The 24,053-nt window shown below is 38.4% G+C and overlaps 1 protein-coding gene across 2 annotated transcripts in view; it reads right to left on the minus strand.

Annotated features, from left to right (window-relative positions):
- The window catches only part of Sp1 (transcription factor Sp8), a 163,018-nt gene that overhangs the window by 121,620 nt on the left and 17,345 nt on the right, over positions 1 to 24,053 (minus strand). Inside the window, exon 1 of one of the 2 annotated variants that reach the window (XM_076521322.1) lies at positions 15,493 to 15,513. The exons of the other annotated variant lie outside the window; for it this stretch is intronic. The gene's annotated coding sequence lies outside the window, so the exon portion shown is untranslated. Of the gene's footprint in view, positions 1 to 15,492; positions 15,514 to 24,053 lie in introns of those variants that run through there. 2 annotated transcript variants of the gene reach the window in all.

Below are 24,053 nucleotides of genomic sequence, written 5' to 3' on the forward strand. Positions count from 1 at the left end.
CTCTCTCTCTCTCTCTCTCTCTCTCTCTCTCTTCCTCTCGACGTTTCATTATGAACTGTATGATTAAGGCACATTCAAACTCATCAACATGCAAGATACATGCAAGATCTGTGTCAATATAATGAAATTAATTTTCAATTGCAGTCGAGTGGCGACTCCAAGGCGCCATTAAAACTTGTTATATCACGTTTCAAAATAATTTTAATATTACCAAATTTGTTTATATTTGAAAGACTGCTAAAAGCATTAACGTTGCACGAGTCCCAAAATTCAATTTTGTACGTATAAAATGCACTAGGTTCTATAAAATGGAAATATTACTATAAATCTGAAACGCTATTTTGGATTTCGTGTTAAAATGGCTGGGTCTGCAAAGGGTGAAAGGGGAGCGAAAAAAGAGGTGGAGCGTCCACACAATTTGGGAAGCCGTATTTACCAATCAATTTTTGCACTTTGTTTCTGAATAGAAGATAAATAATACGTAAAAATAATAATAAAAGATAATAAAGAAAAGTAGTAACATAATAATAAAGAAAAATAGTAAGATAAATTATATTTACATTGTCTTGAAGTCAAATACGACGAATAATAGAGGAATGATAATAGAGGAAAATAGTAAAATAGTAATAAAGAATAATAGTACAATAAATTATGTTTACACTGTCTTGAAGTCAAATACGACGAAAAGCTAAATTTTTCGCGTGCCCACTACTTTAAATCGAGTAATATGTCAGTAAAAATATCATAAATTATGTATTTTTAATTCGCGTCGATGTCCTTTACAATATGGTAAGAAAAGATAACCCGCGTATTTTGTTTGTTTTATCGCTTGCTTTTCGTCCGACCATGTAACCGCCTTTTAGTTCCTTGTTTATGCGATCACAGAGTTGTGCAGTCATCGTTCGCGTTAAAAAGATTTCCGATTGTGTCGCGCTTAGGGAGGAGTTTTCCTTCAGGAATACAGTACGCATTCAGAATTTAATCACTTTTGAATCGCAAACGTTTTGCAATGTACAAATCGTTTTTACATTCATGCTAGTGCGCGATGATTTTCTTGCCTTGGTAACGTTTCCAAACGTTTCAAAGCAACGAATTTTGCGTGAATAATTTATACCTACATATTCAGAAGGAATAATTACGTTTCTTAATAATACGCGGTGCAAACGGAAATACTTTGTCGAGGGAATTCGTTGCATTCTGTGCTACCAACCGAGTTGGGCGACTGGTGCACGAAATATAATTTATTCCTCCGACACGTAATATTATTACAAAGAAAATGTCGTACGATTTTTCATTCCGAATAAAAGGAAAAAAATGCCAGACTGTACGCCGTCGACGGAGAGATTCATAAGGAATAACATGTGCTATTTCATTGAGAGTCGATAAAATGTAACGAAAAAAAGACATTTTGTATCTTGAAATGTTAATGAATATATGTTCCAAGTGGCGATAAATTTCATCGAGGTCTTATGTTATAAAAAGATTGCCAAATGTCACCTCTCGTTTGAACGCTTCACATGAGCCTCCCCCCTTAAAGCGCTAAGTTTTCCGGTATCCACAATCACGACCTAATTTCACTCGTAGCTTGAAAGGAACTGACACGAGAAAAACAGCAGGCAGCGAACATAGACCAGTTTTCATTGGATACAAAATTCTGTGTGTTCTGTCGGATAGTAAACCAACTTTCAGAGAGTATGTCAGTAAATGTCAGAAAGTCAAAATCCTTGAAGTTGCTCCTAGGTGAACACGCAATGCGAGAGTACTGCTGATAACACTTGCTGATAGAAACTCTCAAATGGACACGTAGGGGAGACCGGGGCTAGAAGTTCCTGGAGTAAGTTGTTCCGACGGTAATACAGTAAATTCTCCCTAATTCGCGCTGAGATTGTGCACCAAATTGGTCGATTTGGGAAGAGAAGATACGATTTTTTATAGTTACCAATTGTCAACAACCATAAAAACGAGCCCCTAGGTTCGAATAATTGTATCTTCTCCTCCCAAATTGTCCACTTTTGTGCACAATTTGAGCACGAATTAGGCAGAATTTACTGCATATTTCAAATAAAAAAGAATCACGTTATGCTTTCAATTGTTTTGAAAACGAGGATCGATGACGCCACGCCGTCAACCATTTTGGTAGCGTCCGCGACAGAGAATTGTGTAGTTTTAGACAAGATAGTAGTCACACACCAGGCAAGTAAATATTTCGTAGTCACTATTTTTTTGTCTAATTCAATTATTTAACGTCGATGTCGTCTATTGTTCTGTTCTTATAAATCGAATAACATTTAAGAACATTTTGTAATAGCATTTATATATTATATTATTTCAACTTATTAATGTTATTAAAGAAAGACAGAGGTCTCTGAGTAATTCCTGTTTCCCGGAAGAAATGCTCATAAAAAAGACATTGCTAACGCTCATAAAACAACATTGCTATTTTGCATAAAGATCCGCAGTCTGATCAATTTTGTGAGCCACTGTATATTGAATTTGAAAAATTGACTTTTGTACACGAAAAGTTGTAATAGCATTTATATATTATATTATATATTATTATATTATATATATATTATTTAAAGAAAGAGAGTAAACGTTGTATTATATATTTGTCCGAACTGCGATTCTGTCGAGTCGTTTGACGATATCTAATTTTTTTCGTTTAAAAAAGGTAATTTCTATTAGGTCTAACTAAAGTTGTTCCTAAATTATCATAATATTAGATTATTATTTTCATTTTACTGCATTAATGTTTGTGCCAATGATAGTACATATATCTTTTTTTTCAAAACTATATATGTATTTCTGTTAATCCGTAGTTAATAAACAAACTTTATTAATAAAATTATTTTTTACTTCACCAGAGAATGAAATATCTCATCGGAAAGTAACATTTATTTCTTAGTAACAACTTACCCCAGAGCATTGACAACTTGCCCCAAAGCGAGGTAAGAATGCCGCTCGAGTTGACCACGAAAAAAGGCGAGTTTCTATGAAAAACTTATTGCAATCTATTAACTATGAGTTGACAATCTTAAAATGGAATAAATTTAATAATAAATCAGTCTGACACGAACAAAGTAACTGCATTATTTCTTGGTTAATTTTTATGTTCTCCCAAAATCGGAACTTCCAGCCCCGGTCTCCCCTACCATCCCTCTCGAATGATCGCGTACCATTAATCGCACTCGCGCGCCATCGTTTCGCATTTCCTTAGAATCCACCTATGACATCGGAAAACGAACATAGTACTTGCTACGTCCGTCCTCCCCTGACCCGGACCACAGCGACCAGAAAGAATCGTCCGGAGCTCCGCGGAATGCGTGCCGAGCTCGAAACGTCGAACAATCGTAATTCTTTTTAACGGCGTTCCCGGTCGCTTCCCTCTATCGCAACCACCGAACGGAACTCGGGCATTTTGTGGTTAAATTATGGGAAGAACGAGCCGCCGCCGACTTCACGGAGGAACGCGTAATTAAAGGCCATAACCGGGAGTCGAGGTGCGAATTGATAGTCGGTTGCGTGAACGCGATTACATGCACGAGTACACGCCGCGTTTCTTCACCTTTTTAATATTTCTATAAGCGATCCTCCCATGCCTTGCCTCGCTATACCGTGCGCGGCCTCATCCCCCTTCCACCCATGCCGGGCCAAAACGTCGAGCCACCACGGCGAACGAGGGACGAAACGACGTCGAAGTGCTGACGCGGTAACCATCTTGGTTTCCCTGAGTGGTGCTGCCGGTAAATGCCACGGGATTCGGGGGTGACTGCGATAGAGGAAGAGCGTAGGAGGACGAGATTCCGTGGGCGGGGGACGCCCGGGGGAGGAGAAGGGAAACGGAGAACTCTGAGCGACGTGACCGCAAGAATCGATGCGGACGTTCCGGAAAATCGTGTGCCAGGATGCCGGGTGCTGCCGGTGCTGCTGCTGACGCAGTGTTTTCGCGATTCCGCAAGACTTTCTCGCGCTGGATAACCGTTTTATATTATATGGTCCCCGCTGTTGCTTTCCCAATCGCGGCGTCTCGAGATACGAGCCCGTAGAGCCGTCCTCTTCCTGGTGCGCTCCGCTTTTAGGATCGTTGAATAGGCAACGAGGTCCAAATGAAAACGCCGCAGACGGAGGAACGGGCCACGACGAGCGAGAAGCAAAAGCGAGAAGCAAACGCCGCGCTGTTACGTGCGGAGATTTTCTCGCCGTGACATGTCTCACCTTTTTTCTGGGAATCGTGTGAGCCCCTTAGTCGACAAACGGCGTAAAAGAATTATGAAAACTGAGTCAATTGTAGAAATAGTTAGTATTAAGTATTGTTGTTTTATTTAACGTTTCTGATTGTTTATATTTCGTTTCGTTCGTTTCGTTCGTCTCACCTTTTTCTGGGAATCGTGTGAGCTCCTTAGTCGAGAAATGGCGTAAAAGAATTATGAAAACTGAGTCAATTGTAGAAATAGTTAGTATTAAGTATTGTTGTTTTATTTAACGTTTCTGATTGTTTATATTTCGTTTCGTTCGTTTCGTTCGTCTCACCTTTTTCTGGGAATCGTGTGAGCTCCTTAGTCGAGAAATGGCGTAAAAGAATTATGAAAACTGAGTCAATTGTAGAAATAGTTAGTATTAAGTATTGTTGTTTTATTTAACGTTTCTGATTGTTTATATTTCGTTTCGTTCGTTTCGTTCGTCTCACCTTTTTCTGGGAATCGTGTGAGCTCCTTAGTCGAGAAATGGCGTAAAAGAATTATGAAAACTGAGTCAATTGTAGAAATAGTTAGTATTAAGTATTGTTGTTTTATTTAACGTTTCTGATTGTTTATATTTCGTTTCGTTCGTTTCGTTCGTCTCACCTTTTTCTGGGAATCGTGTGAGCTCCTTAGTCGAGAAATGGCGTAAAAGAATGATGAAAACTGAGTTAATCGTAGAAATAGTTAGTATTAAGTATTGTTGTTTTATTTAACGATTCTGATTGTTTATATTTCGTTTTATGTTGACATGAAGCGAGGACGAGTTTTACTTAGCAAATACAGCGACTGGTAACATTGTCTGGAATAGTGGCTTAACTCTTTGAGGCACGGGATTTTAGAAAATAAGATAGGTCTATCTTATTGCGTTTTAAATTAAACAAAATTAGTGTATTTTTATTAACAAAGGAATCACATATTATAAAAACATAACAGAATAATAATAATAATAATTCAATTCAATTTTTGCAAATGTTTCGAGGTGGGTTTAAAAATGTCCCACCGTGTATCAAAAAGATGGGACGTTTTTAATCCCACCGTGCCTCAAAGGGTTAAGCAGTGCTGGGGAGAAATAGATTTTTGGAATAGTAGATGAATTACAGTAAATTCTCTCTAATTTTCCTTCAGTTTGTAAACGAAGATAGATAATTTGAGAAAAGGAGATACGATCAAATATCGATATAATAATTATATATAATATATTTATATGTATAATTATTATTTAGATATAATTGTTAATGCAAGTATAAAAATGAGCCGTAACTCTTCTTCCAAAAGTTGTCCATTCTTGTTTACAAACTGAAGGAAAATTGAGGAGAATTTACTGTATAGATATCTTTATTTTTTGATGTAATACAGAATTTGTCAAATAAACTTTGTTTTAATGAGTACCTATATACGGACAATTGTTACATTTCCATATGTAACTACTATTTTATTCGTAATTACTATTTTTTTGTAATTTTATTCGTAACTACTATTTGAAGAAATTTATTATTATTTTATTTATATAATATAAAAATTTAAATTCTGTATTATGCGAGAAGATAAAATATTTCTAATCTATTTACTATTTCAGAAATCTATTTTTCCTCAGTCCCGGGCTAAAGTTTGCAAACAAAATTGGTAGACCCGGTGTAATTTCTCCCTAATTGTTGTTCAGATTGTATACAAAAATGGACAATTTGGAACCTTGCGGCTTGGTTTTATATTTACCGATTGTGAACAACCATAAAAGCGAGCCGCAAGGCTCGAATAATTGTATCTCCTTTTCCCAAATTGTCCAGTTTTGTGCTCGAATTAGGGAGGAATTACCTTCCCGTAACAAGGTCATCATCGTTTTCAAATGGATCAATACGAATCGATGGTCGTTTACAAGTCGCCAAAGAATAAAGGTCGTTACAACTACCTGCCTTACCTGCCTAATTCTTATTAACCCTTTGCACTCGAGTGGTGACTCTGAGGCACCACTAAAATTGTTATATCACGTTCCAAGATAATTTTTATATTATCGAAGTTTAGATTTTAAACATTATTGAAACCGTAACCGTTGTATGAATCACGAGACTCAATTTCGTACGCGTAAAATGCACTTTATCTTGTAAACTGAAAGTACTACAAGTCAGAAAAATGATTTTAGATTTACAATTAAAATGGCGTCGAGTGCAAAGGGTTAACCCTAGGTATGACGGACCATAGTGACCGATGGCCAGGTATCACATACCAGCAACTATATAATTTCACTTTCATTGATTCATTTATTTTATTATTATTGCTCATGTTGTCATAATGAAAGATGATATTGAATAAAAAAGCTATTTTTTCTCTACTCATAATAAGTAATTTATTACGTTTCTTTACATGTAACACATAAAGGTCACCGCAGACCCGGACATCGTCATGCGAGGGTTAAGTAAATTTCTATTTCCGTAGCTAAGAAGAAGCACGTACTGGATTTGCTGAAATTTATTTGCCCGATTCGTCGTACAGTTTTTCAAGCATCGGAAAACATTGCGAATGCAGAAAATTATAAGTAATCCAACAACGATTCACTTTCTTTAATGTTATCGTAATAATTGAGATAATCGTAATAATTAAAATATTTCGACGTTACCCGTGGGAAACATAAGTTGGATAAAAATGTATATCTTGATTTCTAACCATTGCAATACGTTGAAAATAACGTTCTTTAAATCCTTCGTAACTTTGCATTTCACCTACTCATTTCTGCTACAAATGCACAAAATCCGCAGTCTAGTAATAATATACTGTGTTTATCGGAGTTTCTTGTAGTATACTTTCGAAATTAGTTAACCTTTAAGTAATGACCGCTGTTTTATTATCACTAATGGTAACATGCCGTCACATTGACTTCGTATTCAATGGTGATTACATGCAGTCAAATTGTAATAAATCAATATGTGATAAATAATTTATAAATGTAGTAAATAATAGTGACTACACGTCAAACTGTCTAGTGATGCGGTGTCAATTTGACTTCGAGTCAATACGATTGATGCGGAGTCAATTCGCCATCGACTCACTGCTATTACAGTGATACGTAGTATCACACTCTGTTATTACAATGCTACGAAGTCAATTTGACGTTCATCATCACCAGCCTTAGGAGCAAATTTGACGTACATCGCCACTCTCCTACGGTAATTGTTACATGGCGTAAATCACTTTTTTTTCAAAAAAGAAATATCACAATTCAGTGCACCTGATTATTTGTTACGATATCGTTTGGCGACTGTCAAAAGAAATATAGCTTTTGCTTTAAATTATTATGTTATTCGCAATAGCAATTTCTAAAAAGAATTTTTTATCCATTGTCTAGTAAATCAATCCCTCAAACAACCCCCCGTCCCGCAAAGTACAAGTCATTTATAGTCCAATTTGAATAAAATTATTCCATTCTAAATATTGTGTCAGCAATGGATTCTACAGGGTGTCTCAAAAATGTCTCGTAATCCGGAAATGAAGGGTTCCTGAGATCATTTGAAGCAACTTTCTCCTTAGCGAAAATGCAAACCGCGGCTTCGTTTACGACTTATCAACGAAAATCAGTGACCAATGAGACGCGAGATCTGCTGGCGCGAGACGGCCGAGCCAATGAGCGGAGCTGGGCTTCGCGCGCTCGTTGGCTCGGCCGCCTCGCGTCAGCAGAGCTCGCTTCTTATTGGTTGGTGTTTTTCATTAATAACTCGTAAACGAAGCCGCGGTTTGCATTTTCGCTAAGGAAAAAGTTACTTCAAATAACCTAAGGAATCCATCATTTCCGGATTGCGAGACATTTTTGGGACACCCTGTATATTTATGTGCTATTTAGAACAGTAATGAATTAAAACCAGTCGATTCCAATATATTGTAATAAAACCAGTGATTCCAATAAACCATTTTCAACTTATTAATGTTATTAACCCCTCGCCGTGCCATTTAACTCGTCGAAACTCGGGCCCAAGTGTTACGCGTCAACGCGTGGAATGCTCATAAAAAACATTGTTAATGCTCATAAAACAACATTGTTATTTTGCATAAAGATCCGCGGTTTGATCAGTTTCGTGAGCCACTGTATATTGAATTTGAAAAATTGACTTTTGTACACGAAAAGCGGCTGCACAGGCCACTGTGAGGTGATGAAATAGACATTGGTTAGTCCACGAATTTCTTCGCTACTGGCGACTCAGTGGTGAAATAGACATCGACTAGTCCACGAACGTCTATCATGTGACGCCCAGTGGTGAAACAGACGTTTCCTATCCTGGGTCAGTCGATGATGAAATGGGCACCTGTTAGGTTAATGGAGTCGGTTACTGTTCGGTGACCAATTGCTGCGCCTTTGATTTGTTTTTGGATATAATTAATTCTTTATTTATCGAATAAGACACATTACATTCTTTGATTCAAAAGTAAACGAAATAAAAGAATTCCCGGTTTGTTTTCGAACACAATTAATTCTTTATTTATAGAATGAGGCATATTAAATTTATTGATTTTAAGAGCAAACGAAATGAAAGAATTTTTGGTTTGTTTGCTGGCACAATTAATTCTTTATATAATTAACGGATAAAACGTATTCAATTTACTGATTAATAAATCGAATAAATAAACGAAATAAAAGAATTTTTGTTTTTTTTCCGAGCATAATTAATTCTTTATATATCGAGTAAGATATATTAAATTCATTTATTAAAAAACAAGCGGAATGAAAGAATTTTCGGTTCATATTCAGGTGTAATTGACTTTATATTTATCCAATAAGACATTAAATTGTTTAATTCACAAAATTAAACGAAATAAAAGAACTTTTGGTTCGTTTTCGGGCATACTTAATTCTTTATATTTATCGAATAAGACATATTAAATTTATTGATTAAAAAACAAACGAAACGAAAGAATTTTTGGTTTGTTTCCCGGTATAATTGACTTTATATTTATCCAACAAGACATTAAATTTTTTTACTCGAAATTAAACGAAATAAAAGAACTTTTGGTTCGTATTCGGGCATAATTAATTCTTTATATTTATCGAATAAGATTCAATTTTTTAATTCTTTTCTTTTATTTATTTTTTAATAAATACCCAAAAACGAACCAAAGTCACAGAAATTGGTCACCCCACAGCAACCAACACCACTACCCTAGTCCACGAGCACACAAAAATCCGCAAAAACCGAACAAACCTACGGTCACGCGCGACTGCCGAGCCATCGGCCCGTGTCAGGGCAAAATCGCGGAAAAGTGTGGAAGAATGTGCAAATATCCATGGATAAATGTCCCTTTTTCCTGCGGCGACCGAGCGGATTCGTTCCGGAGGGGAGCAAGCGACGGACCTATGACCCCCGAAAAAATGAGAGCGCACTCGAGCCCCGAAGTGATGTACAGCGACTCCGGCTTCCGTCCGCTCCGTCCGCTCCTATCCTCATGAATTCCATTAACCGTACATTTATCGGGCTCGTATTTTACTCGAGAGCTGGTTCGATCGTGCCGCCGGATAGAACGGGAGATTTATATCGGGCCTTTTGGAAACGCGTCGTTGCGAGCGGATAACGCAATCTCCTCGAAGGAATCGGGCGTACCGTTTAGAGCTCTCTTACGATCGCGCCGGGGAACAGGACCGGTACGGAGGGAACAACGGCGCGAAGCTTTCACGGTATGGACATAATTACTCGTTAATGTACTGTAATTCCGATCAAAACCCGGCCGTATCGAGCTAATAACAAGGCGCGCGGCAATTAACAGCGTCGAGGTTGTGGTTAAACATTAGCCTATATGCATACAAAATAGGAACTAGCCGCTGATTTGCCGCATGATCGCGCTCCGGACACCTTTTCCCGCGGACTTTTTCACGGGCCCGAGGTCGGGGACGTCGTTTCCGGTCCCGGGGAAAACATTTTGGTGCGACACGCGATTCCAGCGGCCGCGCGTGCATCGCTCGGAAAGTCCGCTCGCGCTCTCGGACGCTTCTCACGCGTTTGGCATGTTACAAGATCGCTCTATATTCAGCGACGTTAATGGCGCAAAAAGCTTGTAAACGGCTTCTTTAAGGAGCTCTAAATTATATTCCACCGACATTTGCAAACGTACGATAGCCGGGGTTTTCTCCTCCGGTGTAATTGAAGCGGATCGGTCGTTGCGGGAATGAAAATAGATTGACGGGATAATTAAATTGCGCTTGACAAAAACGTCGATCGTTCGGCAGCCGGCAACGCCGTCGGTATTGGCGCGTAATTACCGATACCGGTGCTGGTACCGTTTCCGGGCGCGTGTGGGTTCCTCGGTCGCCGCGGAAAATGTGTACCCCCGCGGCGAAGGGGACGGGGAGGCGATGTCGAAGTTTCACGAGCGACGAGGTTTCGATTTGCCGAAACGATTACCAAAAATTCTGCGACGTTCACTTCGCAGCTCGGCCGTGATCCCGCGATCTTCTTGCTGCCCCTTTTTTCCACGGCGGATCTTTTGCGTAAGCTATTGGCAAAAAGGAGGCTAACGAGCGGCAATCTTCTCGCCGAAGAACGATGGGCGGTGGGCGCACGGACGTGGAACAGGAGACGAGATGAGAAAAAAATGACGAACGGATAGATACGTTTCCGACATTCGGAGGACGAGATAAACGCTCCGCTTCGGCGGGGGTAGGCCATGACTCAAGGCCGTGGCGCCGCGTTCTGCTCTGCTCTGTTCTCCTCCGTTCTTTTCTGCCTCTACGTGTACAGGCTCTTCCAACTGGTGATGATGGTACACGTGAATTGTATCGATATTTCGTATCGATACGTATTGATGTTCAGAGTATCGATATGTATTGGTATCCAGAGTATCGATATGTATTGATATTCAGAGCATCGATATGTATTGATATCCAGAGTATCAATACGTATTGATATCCAGAGTATCGATACGTATTGATATTCAGACTATCGATACGTATTGATATTCAGAGCATCGATACATATTGATATCCAGACTATCGATATGTATTGATATCCAGAGTATCGATACGTATTGATGTCCACAATATCGATACGTATTGATATTCAGAGCATCGATATGTATTGATATCCAGAGTATCGATACGTATTGATATTCAGACTATCGATACGTATTGATATTCAGAACATCGATACATATTGATATCCAGATTATCGATATGTATTGATATCCAGAGTATCGATACGTATTGATGTCCACAATATCGATACGTATTGATATTCAGAGCATCGACACATATTGATATCCAGACTATCGATATGTATTGATATCCAGAGTATCGATACGTATTGATGTCCAAAGTATCGTTACGCATTGATATCCAGAGTATCGATACATGCGATATCGACATTAAGTCCTCAGCTCGAATATAATAAATACTCCCTAATTGACGTTCAGATTGCACAAAAATGGGCAATTTGGGAAAAGGAGATACGATTATTCGAGCCTTGTGACTCATTTTTATAGTTGTTGACAATCGGTAATTATAAAAACTGTAAAAATAATCGTATCTCCTTTCCTTAAACTGTCCATTTTTTTGCACAATCTGAGCGGCAATTATCGGCAATTAATTTACTGCAACTGTATCTCCCCTTCCCAAATTGTCCATTTTTGTTCAGAAGCTGAGGGTTAACTGGGTATAATTTACTGTATTGCTTTAACATGGAATCTTGGACATGTTGAAATCACGGGCAATGAAATCGCCAGAATCTTTCCTTCTATCGCCGATAGAAGTGCAACGGTTTAATTGTAATCTAACACCCTCTTGGATGATAATTGTAAAATTAATATTTACCGTAATTTATGGAATACTGTGGAATACTGAGTATCGTTTCCTTCTCCTTTTCCTTCATTATCATATAATTTATAACTATTATAATATCAATTGTACTAACGGCACCCGATCCAAACCTCGTAATTTAATACGTTCAGTGCCCTGATAATTAACTAATTTTTATCTAGGTTTTTGAAATTTATTCTTATTTTAATCTATTGACCAAATTGAATGTTACTAGGATTTGTAGAATACAAAATAGCTGAACTAATATTTCCTGTGGTGTATTTTCACTTTCTAGTTTCGGTTTCATTAATTAAATGACTTTGATATTGTGTGAGTTTTTCGTGTTGATATTAAATTATTAATGTACTATATATTGATTAAATTATGAAACGAAATCCAGGAATGCAAGTAAATTATTCGTTTATAAATTCCTTTTTCGATATTACACATTTTTTACTTAATTTACTTTATTACTTCAATAATAAATATCATCTTAATGAATATTTAGAATATAGTGACGCAAAACCGGTTGATTTGTTTTCTAAATAATCGCTATCTCGCTTCATACGATGAGATGTGTAAATTAAGTTTAATATATAACAAAACACATACTGGGTGTTCTGCATTTTTCCGTATCTAGTTTAGGAGTGTGTTCTACTAGTGGAAAAAAGACTAAAATATAATGCAATAAAAAGTCCATAAATTCTTTGTTAAGAATTTGTGACAAAAATACAAAATATTATTTAAACGCTATTTAAATAAAAATAAAATAATAAAATATAAATAAATATACCTATAGTTCTCACGCGGCAAGAAGACACCTATGTGTTTACCTTTCCCCGCTTACTAGCTGCCCCACTGCCGCAACTATTGTTCGCTATCGACCGCCGTCGATCTTTGTCGCTGTTTTCGGCCAATAGCGATCGATAGCTGCGGCTGTGGGGCAGCTAATAAAAGGGAACAAAGGTGCCTTCTTGTCGCACGAGAACTGTACATCTCCATTTCAAAGCGACGCTCGCCTTTGTTGACACAAATTTGGCATCGACGAGTTATTGAATTTATGGTTGATTTCAGTTGCTTGTGATTTTGTCTGGTCTCTTCGCAGACGATGTTGATTTTTATAATTAAAGGCGAGTGTCCATCTAAGAGTAAAACTCTCCAGAGTTGCTTCACATCTTTCACATTTCTTATTTTCGACACAACAAAGCGTTTATGGACTTTCTGTTATATAACATTTCAGTCTTATTTTTTCTTGCAGAACACACTCCCGAGTTATGTATGGAAAAATGCGGAACACCCTGTATATAAAATATGTTACAAAATCAAGAGAAGCAGTCAAATGCTAGATAACACTTAAGACTAAAGAACCTAAAAGAATTGTTCTGTTTATGACAAATATAAGCAGCGATTGCAACAAAATTTTGATACTTGCAAACTGCGTAACGACACTCAAATCTATCGTAATATTAAATATCGATACAAAATATCAATGTTCGACTTGAAAAGCATCGATATTTGAAATATCGCTTATTAATACTTACAATTACTGGTGTTATTTTGAATAGCCCGCTATTCTGCGAATCAAACGATTTGCAGTCCTTTTTGGCAGAGGACAAGTGAAAACTACGTCGTTAATCAAAATGGAACGATGCACGCTTTAATACCGAATCGAAATAGTTTAAATTATCTACAAAAGTGGTGAAAATTAAGCTGAAACATTTCGATGATTATTTCCAGCAAGACAACGCTACGCTCCGCGTCACACGAGTGACCACAGCGTTACTCTTTTGCGAGAAAAATTTCCCGGCAGAGTCATTTCTCGTAATGGTGATCAAAATTGACCGACGAGATCGTACGATTTAACACCTTTGACTTTTTTTCTTTCGGGCTACGTGGAAAAGTAAGTTTGTGCCGATGCTCTTCAGTCTATTGAAGCATTTAACACGTTGATTTATATCGTAGTTGACAGTTCGCTTTAGTTTCGTTCATTGCTAACAAAAAGGTCTCATAAGAAGGATTTATTTAATACTTTTTACTTATTTATAATAAGTGTCCGCAAACATTTAACAAGAAAACAGAGTAAAGGTAAAAAGCAAATAATAGTAAGTAAAAAGAGGTAATAAATAAAAAATAATTTAATGTAATGTAATTTAATGAAAATAATTTAATACCTTGTACTTATTAAAATATTAAAATATATACTTATTAAAAATTAAATACTTATTAAAATATTTTTTACTTATTGATAAGAAGTAAAAGATATTAAATTATTTTTATCAAATTGCATCGCATTAAATTATTTCTTATTTTTTACCTTTTTTTACTTATTATTATTTTTTACTTACTATTGCTCTATTTTCTTTTAAATGTTTGCGACTAGAACAAATTTTTTCGAAATAAGTTTAGCAGTCGATGCGTTAAAGACAACACACGAGTCGTTATCGATGAAGTGGAGCCGCAAATGTGTGAAAATGTGATGGAAAATTTCATTAAAAGAGAATGGACGTGCAAACAGAGGTCCTCGAAGCCATTTGGCCGGCATCGTTTTGCGTTATATATCATATATTGTTTTATAACAACGCCAAGGTTATGTTGATTGATTTATTTAATTTAAATCGAATTTATTTAAACATGGCACGATTTATATTACAATATATGCTTCGAAAAAAGAGTATACCCAAACATTTCTTCTAGAAATATTAGAAATATCAGAAACATTAAAAGAACCAATCACATTGAAATAATAATAATAATAATAATAATAATAATCTACCAATTGAAATAAAAATCGTATAATAATATTATTATACGATTATTCTATAATCGATATTCTATTATACGATATTCTAATATTTCTCCTAGAAATATTAGAAATATCAGAAACATTAAAAGAACCAATCACATTGAAATAATAATAATAATAATAATAATAATCTACCAATTGAAATAAAAATCGTATAATAATATTATTATACGATTATTCTATAATCGATATTCTATTATACGATATTCTAATATTTCTCCTAGAAATATTAGAAATATCAGAAACATTAAAAGAACCAATCACATTGAAATAATAATAATAATAATAATAATCTACCAACTGACATAAAAATCGTATAATAATTCGCAAAAAAGAAAAAATACACGTATTCTCGACGAATCAAAGCGAATCCTCTGGTTGGAAGATCCTGTATAGCAAGAAATCCGTGGATCGCGTGCTCCGCCTAACTTTTCGCCGGCCGATGTGTGCGCGAAGCCTCAAGACGCATAATGACGATGTTCCCTGTCGGCTCCACGCAAAGAGAGTCACGACGACTCGAAAGCAGCTCTGTTACGCGGAAGCCTGCCAGCGAAATATTCCCGAATGGATGTATCCCATCGAAATGCCGGCACGGTAAACCAGTTTCTAGGCGGTTAGAGAGCATCTCGCGGTTCGTGATGCCTACGATTTCAATTATCGTCGCGAGATCGGCGCTTACTTACTTCACGATGGACTTCCGAATTCTGCGCGTGCTCTTGTCCAGGACCCGTTCGCGGCCGATCCGCTAATCCGACGACGAACCAGCGGAGATCCTGCGTCCCTCTCGGCCGGGTCACGCTGTCCGCGGAACTGCAATTCACCGTTGAATATTTGCGACGACTACGGCAACGAGGAACTGCCACGGTCCCCGGCTAGCATTGTTTAAAGCTGATAATCGAAGCCGCTAAAAATTGTTGCAATTAGACCTCTTATTAGCCGGTTATCGACGGATCAGCCTTGCCCGCTAGCAATTATGGCGAACTTGGACGACAATGTTGCGACTGTAAAACTCGTTTGAACGCGTGAGGTCTCGTCTTCGCGGAAAGAAATGTCCGCGCTGCACGACGACGTGGTTTTCGTTCCCGACTACCATCCGCGCCGATAAACCGGCAAACCTGTTTACTCAAGGAGACAAGATCGCGTTACTCTTAATTACGACCGCAGTTAACGTACCGCATAATTACCCACAATTAAGCCGGGATAGATTCATTTGACGTTTGCCAATTAAGCACACGCGGCTAGCGAGTTTTTCCCGATCGCAGTTCAACGGGGAATTCGGGCAAAAAAGGCCCGCCGGAGAAAGAAGAAACGCTCGATCCGCGATTTGCCGATAGGAATCGATCACTGCCGGCCACCGATTTCGAGTTCGACGCCGCGGCCGGATGCGAGATTCGTATCGAGCCGCGCGTTTCGTACACCGATCGATCGATGTCGCTCGACGTTGAGGACGGCAGCACGGTATACGCGACCGATCGATCTTAGAAACGTGAGAAGCATCGGGGAAGGAATCGACGCAGCCGTGAGTTACACGCGGCATTTGCGTAATGACTGCGATCGGGAGCAGTTTTTTGCGCAGATACGACAATTGGCTCGAGCCGGTTGACACTTCGCGGGGGCGAGGGGGAGGAAGCGATGCCCTCGAATTTGAGTTTGAGTTCGTGCCTAATATGAATATTAAATCATAATTTTCGATTAACACTAGATATACAGAACCCGTCAAAATGACGGGTCACTAATTTTTTAATTCACTATTATTAATGTAAAGATACATTTCTGAGATATTTATTCGATTTATATGTCACTTATGGCAAACGTTACAATGACACTTGTTGAAAATCGGAATAAATGTATTATTGTTACTTTTATAAACTAATATAAAGCAGCTGTTTTTTGTGCTCCGTAAATCTAGTGCTAAAAACTCTTCAATTAAAAGTACATGCACGGTTCAAAATTAAATGAAACAGATTTTCCGCTTCCGCTGATTCGAAATCTGTTCCAGAAACCATTAGCAAATTGACATAGTACGCTATTGTCCAATGTGTACAGAAAATTATTGCAGCAGACATTCGAAAGGAAAATACAGTAAATTTTCTCAAATTGACGCTCAGCATATGAACGAAAATGAGCAATTTGAGAAGAGGAGAATATCATTGTTCGAACCTCGAGCCTCGCGCCTCGTTTTTGTAGTCGCCGATTGTCAACAACGATAAAAACGAGCCGCGAGGCTCGAATAATCGCATCTTCTCTTCCCAAATTGTCCATTTTTGTTTCCAAGCTGAGCGATAATTACATAGTACATAGTAAATTCTCTTCAATTGTTTCTTAGCTGATAAGTCTTCAGCTCGAATATAATAAATTCTCCCTAATTGATGCTCAGATTGCACAAAAATGGACAATTTGGGAACAGGAGATACGATTATTCGAGCCTTGTGACTCATTTTTATAGTTGTTGACAATCGGTAATCATGAAAACTGTGAAAATAATCGTATCTCCTCTTCTTAAACTGTCAATTTTTGTGCACAATCTGAACGTCAATTAGAGAGAACTTACTGTAATTGTATCTTCTCTTCCCAAATCGTCCATTTTTGTTCAGAAGCTGAGGGGATAATAATTGGGGATAATTTACTGTATTGCTTTAACAAGGGTTCTTGGACATATTGGAATCACTGGCAATGAAACCGACGATAAAAGTGCAAGGGTTACTTGTAATCTAACAACCTTGGATGATAATTGTAAAATTAATGTTTACCGTAATTTATGGAATACTGTGGAATACTAAATAATACTTCCTTCCTTTTCCTTCATTATAGTTTGATTTATAGTTGTAATAATACCAATTGGACTAATGGCACCCGATCCAAACCTCGCAATTTAATTGCGTTCAGTGCCCTGATAATTAACTACTTTTCATCTACGTTTTTGAAATTTATTTTTATTGTAATCTATTGACCAAACTAAATGTTACTAGGATTTCTAGAATACAAAATAGCTGAACTAATATCTCCTGTGGTGTATTTTCACTTTCTAGTTTCGGTTTCATTAATTAAATGATTTTTATATTTTGTGAGCTTTTCGAGTTGATATATATTCGGCACTTAACGTGTTAAAAGCAAACAATTAGAAATTGGGAATTTTCCCGTTATTTCTAGAAATTGTAAAGTCGCAATGACTAGTATTCGTAGAGGACACTATAGATTTATAGACGACTGTCTGCTTGCTGAACGAAGTTCGCCTAAATGCTCTTTGTGGGCTTTTCGAACAAAGTCATCCCGCTATAAATGACTCGAATGTCCCAGGTTTTCCCTGGGTTGCACCAGATTTTCCATTAATCAGAGATTGAGAAGAGTTCTATGACCTCGGTTCCGGGTCTTGAAACAATTATAAAGAACCGAAATATTCTCGTAACTATTATAAGGTATTTCGGTTTCGGTTTCGGTTCTTCAGGACCGTTATTATATTCGTTTTATGACTCTTATTCTTCGGTTTTGACTTTCGATTATGGATTTCAGATCTAATAGTATTTCACATAATAAATGCAAATTGCAAGCAATTTCCTCTGGGGATTGAAAGTATGGATTCTGAAATTCATTGTATCGTTGACAAACTGCGGCTCTAAACGTGTGTTCGAATAACTTCGAGATGCCGGACACCATCTGGGGTTTGTCCATCTACAGGAATTACAGCAGCCTTAAGAGGTTACGGGAACCCATGACTCTATCATAAATTGATCAGGGTATCAAAAGGGATCAAATCAGTCATTAAAATCAGGGGTCAAAATAGGGTTAGGCTATCTGACTTTGGTTCCTTTCAAAAAGTAAACATCAATTGCAAGACGTAAGAGCCAAATGCAGTCTTGTTTCTTTCTTAAATAATTTTAACAAGTTGCAATTGACATACCCACATTTTCAGTTTCTTTTAATTGTATCACTATTCTATGTTTCACCTATAAATTTTCCAATAAATGAACAAAATCCACAGTCTAATTACAAGTTACTACACATACAATACGCATACATTTACAAGTAATGTGAAACTTATGCATAAATGCTTGGGGATTGTAGAAGTAAAATGTATATTGCATGTATATTATGTAAACGTACGGCCTTGTGTGCGTGTGTGTGTGTGTGTGTGTGCGCGCGCGCGCGTGTGTGTGTGTGTAACCGAAATACCGAAATTTACCCTGTTCATGAGATAGCCAGGTGGAGCAGAAATACTTTTTATCCATTTAATTTTATCCATTTATGACAACAATGACTAAAACAAATTGCAACGAGTGCAAAACATTTGAAGAAATTAATGTTCTATAATGTTCAACTAGTTCAAATGACCTCCGTGCACTATGAAATGCTTTTTATCCATTTAATTTTATCCATTTATGACAACAATGACCAAAACAAATTGCAACGAGTGCAAAACATTTGAAGAAATTAATGTTCTATAATGTTCAACTCGTTCAACTGAACTCCGTGCACTATGATTTCTTTCACAGCTGCGTTAATTAACCCTTTTTCTTAATCATTCCCCTATTGAACGAGACAATTCTTGTTTCTCGTATGTCTCCCTTTACTTTCACTCCTGAACGGTGATAACAGAAGAATCAAATCTTCTTTCAATTTAGAAGAAACGAATACTGTTCATTGTAAAAACTAGTCGATGAAATTTAAAACATCAGAAAAATGCTAAAAATTTAACATTGCTTACGTATGCGACACACTTGCAGTACCGTTTTCTTCACAGTTACAATTATTAAAATTTTCTCGATTCTAATAATCTCTAAGAAGATTAAAGACAATTTATATTTAACGTGCGTCAACGCTTACTTAAATGTTTAAATACCGATGACAAGAAGTCAGATTTTTATTCAGACTAAAAAGAACGGAATAGCATTCACACTTATAACGGGTTATTACTAGAAATCTCCATCACGTGTCAGACTCGTCGAAGTATGGCAAGGGGTTAATCAACTTAATTAGTTGAATATAATACGTACCAAATTGATTAACCCCTTGCCATACGTTGACGAGTCTAACACGTGATGGAGATTTCTAGTAATAGCCTGTTAGGTATAAATGCTGTCCCGTATATTTTATTTTGTATTTTATTTTACATATTTTTACTCCGAATAAAATTCGAATTTCTTGTCATCGGTATTTAAACATTTAAGTAAACATGGACACACGATAAACACAAATAGTCTTCTACCTTCCTAGAGATTATTATAATCGAAAAAACTTCTAATCATTGTAATTGTGAAGAAAATACGACAAGGAATTAAAGAAAGAGGGGAACAACTATTATTGGGGAACAACTATTATTCACTGCGATCGACAAAGAAAATTTGTAATTCGCATAAAGATCCACGATCTGTCAGATAACCAGTTACTCGATAACTTCGACTGTCACGCCAACAGCTTCAAAAATGTCCAAAAACGAAAATCTGTCACCTGAGAACATGGTTACTACATTACTTAGGCTACATTAACGGTTAACTCGAGTCAAATTGCTAGCAGCTGCTAACAATAATAACTCGGTGACAGATCTAATTCGAATCGGAGAAAAGTAGGCACCGATCGAGTGCCGCGATCGGTGGCACACGGATTTGGGGAGGAATCGGTGGCCGCGATACCGTGAAATTACCAGCGAGCCAGATTCACGGCGGAAGCGCGTACCGCATCGCAGGCAACTGACCGCGTACAATTATGTACGTCGTTTTCTGCAGGCCGCGCGAGAAGAGTCAAAGAGAGAAAGAGGAATAGAGGAGAAAGAACGGGAACGGGAAAGGGAAAGAAAGAAAGAAGGAAAGAAAGAAAGAGAGAAATAGCAGCGTTTTCCAAACGGATTGACGCTGCCACGAACCAACGGAGGAGCTAATACGTGCTCCGCGACTAGCTGTGTACGGTCTACGTACGCGTGTACGAGCAGCACGCTGGGTATTAAGTAGCGGTATTTACCAAGCTACAATTATCCCCGTTTTCATGCTGGCAATCTCTCGAACGCGATGGAGGCTCGAACGCGGACTACGTGGGAACTCCTCTATCGACGCGGCGCGCTGGTGGCTCGTTCGGGACCGATCGCGAACGATCCGCTACGAGGGAGAGACAGACTGTAAAACTCTCGGGCAGATCCTAATCGGCAATAAGAAATTCTGGAATTACCTTCCGAGAAAACCGTACGCGGACTATTCCGTCATATAACCGTCACCGGGCGAGCTCGTTCGGGAACAGGTCCTCGGGGATATCCGTGATAGGTCTCGCACGTAAACGTGGGATAATATCCGAGTTTCGTATGTTATTTCTTGGAAGAAAGAAGCCGGCATGAACGGATCGAAAAAGTCACACGAAAGGATTTAGACCTCTTCATCGACCTAGTCTGAATTCCCCCAAGGCCGCGGCGATAGATGGACACGCGATCCCCGTGGCAGACTTTCAGGTAGGACTTCCACGATACAAGACAATGATACGATGCTCGCTGAGCCATATGATCTCGTTATTGAACAAATATCAAATATAAATACGTTGCTTGACAAAATTGTAGCGTAGAGAAATTTTTCGTGAAGATTGACCAACTTCGACCGACGATAACTCCGTGAAAAATCATCGTAGGATGACGACTTTGACTTTCGATTATGGATTTAAGATCTAATACTATTTCACATAATAAATGCAAATTGCACGCAATTTCCTTTGAGGATTGAAAGTATGGATTCTGAAATTCATTGTATCGTTGACAAGCTGCGACTCTAAACGTGTTTCCGCATAACTTCGAGATGTCGTACATCATCTGGGGTTTGTCCATCTATAGGAACTACAGCAGCCTTAAGAGGCTACGCGAACCCATTGCTGTATCATAAATTGATCAGGGTATAATATATAAATAATATCAAATATAAATGCATTGCTTGACAAAATTGTAGCGTAGAGAAATTTTTCGTGAAGATTGACCAACTTCGACCGACGATAACTCCGTGAAAAATCATCGTAGGATGACGACTTTTTTCTTCAATTAAAGCTTGCAATCTCTAGTTTAAGATAATATTTTTGGATTTTATGTTGGATGTAACAAGTGGAGCTTGATAAATTTATCCGTGGTGCACGTCCGATAACGCCAATGCGGATGGTACGTAACAAAAATGCAAGGGTTACTTTGAGGTGCTGTAACTTTGCGAATAAAAATCACAGCCACGTTGCTTTTCTTTCAAATTAAAGGGGAAGGATGAACCTTCATTGCGCTGCAGACGGCATCACCGAAAAAAATTTTACAAAGTCCGTGCAATTCGTCGAAATTGACAATTTTCTATATGACAAACATGGCCTCAGATTTAAAGGATAACAATGGTAAAGGGTGCATCAATTTTAAAATCCAGAAAGATGGTACTAAAGTAGAGGTTTCAAGCTTCAATTTAAAATAAGTCATCATACTACGATGATTTTTAAAACTATTTATATTATTTTACATTTATTTCACGAAATAAAACTACATATTTTACTTTTACTTTTACTTTAGGAATTGAAATTATTTATTTTATTTTGCTTTTTATGAACTTAAACTATTTATTTTATTTCACTTTTATTTTATGAATTGAAACTATTTATGACCTTTTATTTTGCTTTAATTTTATGAAATGAAACTATATATTTTATTTTGCTTTTATTTTATGAGATGAAACTATTTATTTCATTTTACTTTTATTTTACAAAATGAAGCTATATTTTTAAAGTAAATAATCATTTTTAAAAGATTCAAATTATTCAAATCCTTTAAGATAAGTACAATATTGTATTTAACAGTATTCAATCAAGTTGCAAACTCTAAACAAATCAAAGCCAAGATTCTCACAAGATATCGAGTGTATTTTCTTGTATTATTTATATTCTTGCTTCAGAGCAATAATATTCTCGCATCTCCCACTAAAAATACTTACAATTTCTTGCCTCGATACTGTCTTATTTTTCAAAAAATCCAATACAATATCGATATCATCCTCGACCCGAGTGGAAGAGTCCTACTCGCAGCTATAAATTAAAATCTAAACAGCTGCCGCGAATGAAGTCGGCGATCTCTCGCTGCCGGAGACGGAACACTTGTTGCCGCGACGGCGCGTTTCGCGGAAAGAACGACGGATTAGGTTGTCGGCGAGCTCGCGGCCGAATAAAGGAGAAATAAATCGTGGCGGCCGGCAAAAATGAATCCTCGTTAATAAAGTCCGAGGAGGCGAACGAGAGCCTGGGACGAGAGCCGATCGTCCTCGATTATCGGCGTCTGTTATCGACGCCCGCGAGCCGCGTCGTCGGTATTTGCATTGGACCGGTGATTAAGCAGGGGGCGGACTGGAAAACTGCCGGTGCTGTTTTTACGAGCGGTCAACGCTCCTTCGCCTCCGACGTCCTCCCATTCTGCCGTGCTCCTCGTCACCCCCCGGGCATCTTGATGTCATTCTACGCTGCCTCGCTCGCCGAGTAATTAAAACGTAGTCAGCTCTATTCGAGATCCCTTGACGGTGATTAAGGTTTCCTAACTGATGCGCGTACGCTCCGAGCTGGCTGACGCACTGTCCTGCATCGGCGTATCCGCGTTATTACTCGTCCAGCCCGGCAAGGAGGAACGTCCGATTGCGAGGAAACTCTGGGAACGTTCGCGCGATCAGCCGGCGAGATAACTCGTCGGGAGATGGATCTCGCTCCCTCTCTCTATCTCGCGCGGGCGTCTTGACACCGCCATTTCCCTCGACAGCATTCCTCGGAAAGCCGCTTTTTCCCATTTTTCTCTCGCACGTTTTTTTCCCGTCCATTTCGCTCGACCTCTCCGGAGACGATTCCGTTCCGTTCCTCCTCGTGGTTCCATGGGGAAACGGGGAGAGCACGGCGGGACACCGCGTGGCCACTTTGTTCAACGAGTTGATCGCGTTAACCAATTAACTCGGAGCGACAACCTCTGGATTCCAGAAATTCAGAGAGTCCGCTGGACCCGTGGTCCGCGGCCAGGGAGAGTCTTCTTCCCGGAACGCGTTCTCGTAACGAGACATCAGGCTAATAATAAACGACCGTTCGGGCCCGGCGAAAATAAACCGGCTGACGGGGAACGGCCGATTCGACGGAGTGACCAACGACGGAGTGTCCGTCCCTCGAACGTTGCCATTGTCGCATCGCGTCGGCACGAATCGAATCGAATCGGTCGATCGACGCGAAGAAGAAGCCGAGGCTCTCGGGGTTCCCGTGCACTCGATATTCGGGCAACGTATTTAGA

The sequence above is a fragment of the Megalopta genalis genome, chromosome 4 (genome assembly GCF_051020955.1).
Source record: "Megalopta genalis isolate 19385.01 chromosome 4, iyMegGena1_principal, whole genome shotgun sequence".
Lineage (NCBI taxonomy): Eukaryota > Metazoa > Arthropoda > Insecta > Hymenoptera > Halictidae > Megalopta > Megalopta genalis.